This window comes from Hesperophylax consimilis, chromosome 15, assembly GCF_061612785.1.
Source record: "Hesperophylax consimilis isolate HC1 chromosome 15, BYU_Hcon_1.0, whole genome shotgun sequence".
Lineage (NCBI taxonomy): Eukaryota > Metazoa > Arthropoda > Insecta > Trichoptera > Limnephilidae > Hesperophylax > Hesperophylax consimilis.
The window spans coordinates 34,024,760-34,033,822 of NC_142850.1; the positions used below are offsets into that span (position 1 = coordinate 34,024,760).

General features: G+C 33.2%; 1 protein-coding gene across 1 annotated transcript in view; it reads right to left on the bottom strand.

The window, feature by feature from the left end:
* Nucleotides 1-9,063, bottom strand: part of LOC149417657 (serine protease inhibitor 77Ba-like) — a 54,799-nt gene extending 45,736 nt beyond the window's left edge. Inside the window, exon 1 of the mRNA XM_089640119.1 lies at nucleotides 8,907-9,063. The gene's annotated coding sequence lies outside the window, so the exon portion shown is untranslated. The remainder of the gene's footprint in view (nucleotides 1-8,906) is intronic.

Below are 9,063 nucleotides of genomic sequence, written 5' to 3' on the forward strand. Positions count from 1 at the left end.
TTAAATTTTCGCTAATACATTTCCTGTTCAAATATAAAAACAAAACTCTCTTACAACACAACTACACCACCAGAACAATAACCAACGGTCACTACAAAGTACCTTAACTACATACCACGTTAGCTCCTAAAATCTTTAACCTTATCCCTGAAAACCTAAAAACCGTGAGTCAACCCCATTCCTTTAAAAAACAAATTACGAAATGGATCCTTACACACGGAATACTACAATACCCATTCTTCTACACTCTATCAATTTAATCACCTTTTAGACAAAACATAATATATTATATCCTTATTCCCTAACTTATCGGAATAGTATTACGTAATTAATTAGTGTGATCTATTTACTAATAATTTTTCAACTTCTTATAATTCTCTAACTTCTCCATCCTCTTCTTGCAACCCAAACATTCATTTTTCAATTTTATATTATAGTAATGTATAGATTCTATGTCCGCAAACTGTAACCCGCCATAACACAGGGTCATCCCTAGCCTGGAGGGTGAAATATCACAAAAAACCACATGTACTCTTTAAATCATGTACCAATAAAATAAATATATCATATTTTAAAATCGATTTATTCATGAATAACTTGAACAACTTATTTCAGGTTTGGGACAACCGTTTACTGTTTACGCTTCGGTGTTTATGTTTGTGTACAGCGAGTTTCCAGCAATTAATTCCAGTATCAAAAAACCAAAACGATTTTGTGATATAAATTGCGTAGTTACAGCTTCTGAGTGGGCTTTAATTAAATCGTGTTTTGAGTCTAGATAAATCTTATTAATGGCTGTTCTAGACAAAATAAAAACAGATCGCTCCGCTGACTTCAATAGCAGATGGATGTTGTTTTTTATTATAATACCGTTGTTGGGTTATTATATTGAAGTGTTATTATTTTTTTATCCCTGCGGCATGTAGAGCTATTATATCTGTCATGGCAGGTATAAAGATAATAGTCGAAAACACAACAAGTTCCGTAATATGGGGCTACTTTGATCATTTTATTTATTTATTATATTAATTTAAACACCCTGATGGGCTTTTACATTATACATATTTTACTGCATAATACAGTGACAACAGAAGGTTTTTATTTTTAAAACATCAACACAAAAATAACATTTTTTTTAAGTTCACAACATATCTACAATAAAACACCAAACATACGCAATCGCCCTTTAAATTTGCTACATAAAAATGTCATCCAGGTATCTCTTGAACATAGGCAAACTTATAGTAAATATGTCGATATTTGAAGTGAATTTGTTTCCAAGTTTGTGAAAGCGAGAAATAGGTGCATGTATGTGATAGTTCGTACTAAAGTTATTGTTGCAGAAAAATATATTTTGCCTAGTTGCTCGAGTAGGTACTCTGAAATCTATGAGTTGCAGGAGTTCACAACAGTCTAGTTTGGACTTAATAATCTTAAATAAAAAAATTAGGTCATTTATTTTTCTTCTGTTTTCTTGGGAATGTATTTTAAGTGTATTTATTAAGAATGCATAGTTTATGTGTTGAATAGGTACATTTAATTTGAAGTTAATAAATCGTAAAAATTTGTGCTGAACACGTTCAATATCTTTTATAGGAATCTGGTAGTATCATCGCGATTATCTGCATAATTTTCGCTACCACTACTCTTTTGAAATATATCTATTTAAATTTGAATGCAAATCTTGGAAGCGGAAATTTCTTCGTCACTTCGCGACAGCTTAAACTCATAAAATAGACTCGTTTTCGATGACAATGCATTCAGTGTTAAACACGTGCACACGCGCGGACATATACGGACATATTCTCTGAAATAGGATGACATTTCAGTAGTTAATATCATAAATAAATGTCCGTCCTAACCGATCGGCGTTCGGCAAGGTAGGTAGCGCGGTTGATTCCGGTCCCCGGGAAGATCTATTTAAAGCAAAGTTCATCTATTTTAAAATAGATGGATTTTTTAACAATCGTTTCGGCAACTGAGATACAATAAATCTTTGTAAACAAATTTGAAATTAGTTATATTGAAACGTATTGATGGTTGAAGCTCTTTTTGAGATATTTTCGGACAAAGATAAAATTAATAATTATTTATAAAATTCCAACGATTATAATATTTTCGTGTCATTTTTCATGTATTTTTTCATAGTGCTTTCACACAAATGAAGTATTGAATTTGGTTACTTAAGAACTCACACGATATACACAGTATATTTGCAATAAATGTGCAAAAGAATTTAGTATAGAGCATGGTGTCTGTAGATATATATCTACAACTGCTTGAATACTCATTCTCGCTTTTTCACATCCATTTATTTGAATTTCACTGAAATTAATGAATTAATGCAAATCTTGGAAAAGGAAATTAACCCACTTCCCAACATTGGATCGAGCTGAAACTCAGCATGCAGACTCGTTTTCGATGACAACTCATACTTTGGTAGTTACCAATCACTCATTCATACGCGAACGTATAGGAACTTCTTCGAAATTTGATGACATTAATTAACATACGAGATAAATGTCGCTCTTAATCAATCAGATAAGATTTGAGATAAGGGATTTGGTTCGATTGGTGGAGTTGTCGACTCCATTTCTTAGATAGGAAGAATTTAACAAGCTCATAAAACATGCTATATTAAAGCGGCCCCACTCCGAAATACAAATGATTTTATAAAAAAAATGTATTAAGTTTCGAAATTTAAAATAGACAAAGTCACTCCGTTTTACGGTGCTTGTATTAATCTAAGCTTCTACTCCTGATTTCATCTGACAACCTTCGTGACAGAGCGGCCAGCTCTTTGGCTCTAGATCAAAAGTCAGGAGTTCGAATACTTAGAATTCATTAATTCATTTGTATGAGCTTTGGCAATCCCCGATAGAGTCATAAGTACTTTTGCGGAAATTAAACATAATAATATCACATGAAACAAATAGGTCAATTCTAACAAAATATATTTTTATTGTTTATTAATAAATTTTATAAATTATAATTTTTAGTGATTTTCTCAACTACCATACCAGGTTTATTCATACGTATATGATGGTAGTCGTAAATGATTTAAATTATAATGCAACAACTAGGAAAATAATATTTTGTAGAATTAAATACTATCACAATAAAACATGTTTATTTTTTTTGAATAAAGTAGGTATTTCTACTATTAATAATTCAAATATTTATTTAAAACGTATACCTGATTTAAACAAATAATAATTAGAATGAAAAATAATCCATATAATATATGTGTCTAAAAATTAATGCCTTCTCGTATTTGCTCTATAGACTCAAAACTACTGGACCGATTGTGACTTTGACCGATGAAAATTTCAAAGTTTGTTTTTATTAGTAAGAGGGGCGGTTTGAACGATATAAGAAGTCGGGGACGCCCGAGGAAGAATTATCGCATTATCACTGTACTAGAATGAGATACAAAGTCGAATAAACGTCGATATAATAAAAATAATAATTGGATAATTTGTAGAGCGCCGTTTTTGTGAAAAATCACCTCAAGGGCGGTAATAATGTAGTTTTTAATGGTAAAAATGTGGTTTACAGTACACAACATGAAGCGAATTGTATAAAAAGTCAATGAACGAAGAAAGGGCTGTAAGGAAAATGTATGACATTGAAGTGAATGTTAGAAGAAGTTAGGGAACATCCGAGAAAGACGTGGCACTACCAAGTGAATCAAATACGTATGTATGCTTCGTAAAGTTAGGCGTACGGGATGATCAAACAAAGGGGTTTATGTATAATGCGTGACGTGTAAGTCAATGTTAGAAGAAGTTGGGGCGCCCAATGAAAACATGGCACGATCAAATGAAACAAATACTTAAAAAGTTAACTTTTTGATTGTTGACAATTATATTATTTTCACCTTTAAAATGCACAAAGTTTTCAAGTAAACTAGAATTCACAATCTCAAAAATTAACTCCAAACTATTCAGTAATTAGTAAAAATACAAAATGTTTTTCTTTACCCAAAATAAGACGTGGTAAAGGTATATAGTTTTGCATGTTAAATTAATGCTACCTACTAAAATAATTAAACAAAAGTCTGAACAATTAGATCGAATAAATTTACCCAACCTTCTGAAATGTCATTCGATTAAAATGTTGGTTATGATTTATGATATTAGACGCCCAATTATTATTTTTAAAATTAACATATCTGCTTACTAGCTATGAAGGTACCTTTTTACAATAAGCATCATAATGCCTACGTAATGATTGATTAATATGGTCTTGCATTTCATTTGTTAACCGCACACAACAATGTCGAAATAAAAACAATAAAATACAATTAGTACATATTAAATTAAAGTATTTATTAATAATATACAGAGGTGGGTTATGGGTACCACCGTATTGCCGCCGAACCATTTTTTGGATAACCAACACCACTGACGTAGGTCGCACAAAGTGGTTGGCTACGGTTGGTGAGTTAGCAGGGGTGAGGTCTGTCCAGGATTTGACGGCGGATACATCTACCCACCAACTGCGTGACAGTTGGATTCACACGTCAGACATACTGACCACAGATTTCTACCCACCCTCATAACTTTTTTCCATTCCTTAAAAAGATCCCCAAAGATGACATAGGCCCATAGGGAAATTATTTTCCTCAGGGCCTCTTAAGTGGGGTTAATATAAAAAGATGCTCACTGCAAACTTTATTTTATGATGTATGACTATTAACAGACATAATATATTATATCTAACAATACTTGGTAGTGTAAGGGTCAGCATAGTTGCTTTCCAAGCAATTGATCGGGATTCGATTCTCGGCCGTGGCAATTTTTATCGCTGCGGCGAGAGAAAATAAAATGTATCTCTTTTATGTTGTTTTGACTGATACAAACCAAATATTCAACAGTTGTGACTAGATATACGCCAATTATACGTTAAAACACTACTAAACTACATTTTCGACCCAAAAAACAAATTTCAACATACACAAAATATTACTAACATGCCAGTTAGACAAGCGTACAAATAAAACATACAATCTCCGACGGTAAATACAAGCTTTTGACAAAGACACTATCAATACCATGATATAAAAGCTTTCAACAGTCTAACATTTCAAAATAAAATTGAGGAAATCAAAAATAAATTCAGACACAAAATGGATTAAAGAACCAAAAAGATAATTTTACCAAAATTTCATAACATAAAATAATAAAATCTACACGTAACACACAAAACCAATATAAAACACACATCACTCACAAACACACAACATATAATTTAAATATACCGATTTTTTACTTTATTTCTTTTTATTTAAATTTTATTTTACTTTAATTTTAAATCTAAATTTTTTGTTTAAATTGGTCTTAATCTTATGTTTTTTTTTCACCAACATCATATATATTTTCTTTAAATGTTTTATGAATATTTTTTGTATTATAAAATTGAGGCCTCAGCACGGGTAAGCCACCCAGTGAGGCTAACATTACTAAATTGTACTAAGAAATGTAAAATATTGAACCAAAACAAAAAAAATATATCTGCGTTGCTTGAAGTTGATTGAAATGGCTATAGGCATGTTTTCTGATCAAATCTGAGTAGCCAGGTACTTCCCATGCTTTATTTTCTCCCTATCCTTCCATTTTCCAATCCCTTCAACCTAACGAAATATCTCAATTGGGGTAACTATATTCCGTCTAAAGAACTTTGGCCGCCAATCAAGAGCCACTCAACTGTACTCAACGATCCTGCATTGACCATCGACATTTTCAACGTCACTTACATAGAGACAGTTCAGCAACCATCTTTTGACATATGTCACAAAACAGTGAAGCAGCCCCCATAACCTTTTATACTTACTTTTACCTCAAATTAAGAGTATAATATTGTACGGTATATACGTGAATAAATAAATTACTATTGGCTTCGGACAGCAGGGAGCAGTTAGAAGTCTAGTGCGGTTTTTACATAAAAAAAATAAAAGCATGTAAAAGGTACCTACGACTTATGACTGTTTTTGTTTACTATTTTCATTTCCTGTTATACCTACCTACCTGGTAGATAGAGTTACGCCGTGACACAATGCTGACGTACAAATTGTCGGGCATAACACATCAAAGAGAATATAAATACTAATGAGTTGGCATAGTCTGTGGTAAATCGTATAGCCATATCCTTAAATATATTTACGCACTAAAATAATTAGATAAGAATAAGAGTCATTATCGAACTGGCTACTTGTTAAAATAATTCATTCCATTTAAATGCATTACTTGGGGAGGTGATTCTACATGATAGTACAAATAAAAAACACAAAGTAAAATAGTTGAATTGTTTGTATGTGATTTTTTGTATGGGAAAATAAACATATTTATCTTATTTTAATTACAAAAGCTGTCAGATAAAAGATTTATTTAAGTTATGTTCGTTACGAAACCTATCAGATTAAATATTTATTTAGGTTATGTTATTTTATACGGAAGTTAGGCATAGAACTTACAGAGAATGGATGAAAGTAGACTGAATGCTGTAGAAATGAGATCCCTGAGGCGTATGTGTAGTAAAACCATGTGTATGATCGTGTGAGAAATGTGGAGATCCGCAAAGAGTGCAAGGCTGATGTAAGCGTAATAAGTAAGATCAAGAAAGGGACGCTTAGATGGTTTGGGCGTGTAGAGCGATTGAGCGAAAAAAAGAGTGTAAGGAGAATATACGATGCAAATGTGAATGGTAGCAGAAGTCGGAGACGCCCGAGGAATATATGGAGCAGACACTTGAGTCGGGCCATGTCAAGAGTCAGAATAATAGAAGAGTATGTATGAAGACCGAATTGTTTGGCGGCGGTCTGTCCTCTCTGCCTACCTTTGCGGGGAAACAGCGTGATGGTTAGTTAGTTATGTTATTTACAAAACCTGTTAGATTAGTGATTTATTGTTATTTATTATTATTGCAGACTGCAATAATAAAAAAAATAGTCACACCAAACATTTATAAACAAAGAAAAAATCTTAAAATACTCTACGGTGCAGAGAGCCTACTTCCAATAAAAGGTCTCCTGTGGTATATTACTATTATGGACAATGCGGGAGAAAGCTTGTACAAAAAACCACTGGTACACGGGCACAACACAAGATCTACAGAAGGAAACGGGCTAAAAACTCCTCGAATTTTAAATAAGTATGGAGGCCGTACTTTTGAATACTTGGTACCTGTGATCTTCAACAAACTAAATAAAAACTTACAAATTGTGAATAATGAGAGACCCTGCCCTAAAATCATAAAGCTGTGGTTAATAAATGATCAATCCATGTACCTTTCAACACCTTAATGTAAATTCCCAAACTCTTTGTTTTTAGTGAGGTGCATTAGATATATTATGTATTTACAATTACTCTTTAGAAATATATTTTGCGAATGTCTGCAATAAAATAAAATCTGTGAAATGTACCTACCTACTTAGAAATAAGACTTACTCATGTACACATAATCATACAATGTTATAGACATAGACTTAAGATATTTTGATTCGGTGGATCCTGCAGACAAGCTGGCATGTGACAGCTTTGTTGGTCTACCTATTTTGGTAAGTAAAAAAAGTGTTATAAAAAATAAAATAAAAATTTAAGTTATGTTAGTTACAAAACCTGTCAGATTAGAGATTTATTTAGAAACTAGCTGAGGTTGCCCGGGCTTTACACAGGATCTTTTTAAATCAAAATTAGACAGTAACCTTCCTCTTCTTTTGAAGGTCATTGGTAGAAGGTTCAGAAGTGTGCAAAATTTCAAAAATCAATCTCGGAATAAGCGTACGAACACAAAGGACGCGTGTTTCGGCGATCAGATTATCGGTGCTCAGTGCCTAAGTTCATCGGCGGCAGTTGGCGCCGACTTGTGGACACGTTAACGTGGGTAAAATCTGCGCCACCTGTGCGGTAGCCTGACAGCAGCTGTCAGTTTTAACAAAATGTCGAGCTCGTCAGACCAAGATTTTTTTTTACTTTTGGAGAATACTTTCTTTAAATTAAGAAATAAAACTTGTGCACAGTGTTTCTTTTATACCAGACTGGCAATTGGTTGAAAACTATCTTCCTGCTCAATAAAATAAGCGCCACTAACCGGCGTCACCGGCGAGTAGGAATTCAGAATTCATTCCGGTAAAGCTTATCGGCGCCGCCACGCGCGTACACAAATCTGAACCTGCTTTCACTATGTGCGGTCTCATACGTTTACATACAAACATCCTCGTCGGCGCTTCTGCGCTAGTCGGCCGCCTACGCGCCGACTAATCAGAAAGCAGAAACCCGCGTCCTTTGTGTTCGTACACTAATGCTGCAGATTCGTATAAAAATCAAACAAACAAGGCCCGTCCGGTGTCCGCAATGCGTCTACCTGCCATAGACATTATTCTATATACCTATAATTGGAGAGATAGATAGATATTTCCGTTTGACATTCAAATTCAATTTTTTTGTATATTTTAAACTTTTAAATGCAAAGAGACCTTGATGTCCTCTCTTTCTAAAAATGTTTGTATGGTAACGTCTGACCATAATAAAAAATAAGATAGAACGAGTTTTATGAGTACGTGTCGTTGAGACCAAATTTCCATTTACATATTTTACTACAAATAATGTCAGGAATCTCCGGTTAAAGTGAGCCAAGCACCTGTAACACCTGTTTAATAATATAATAAGTTACTGAAAGAATTATAAAAATTTACCATTTAGTGTTTTTTGTGGGCTTATGTGGTTTACATTTCAATCTGTATATGGTGTCACTATATTTTCTATTTCTAATCTCCTTATGTTTTGTATTCAACTTTTTATCAAGTTATAAATATTATAATAGTGTTGTGAATTAAGTGAGGATAGTAAAATATAAATTTTCTTTGCAAGTTCAGCCGTGTTACATAAGAGTTAATCGGTACCTACCAGATAGTTTCTTTTGACGTCAATATTCCGTAACTACGTAATATATTTGGCACTGTGCGTATTAATGGTGTAAGTTTGCCGTCAGCTTGATGCACTACTTAAAAAACCACAATAACCAAACCAAAAAATGTGTCAATAATATTTGCGCGACGAAGCA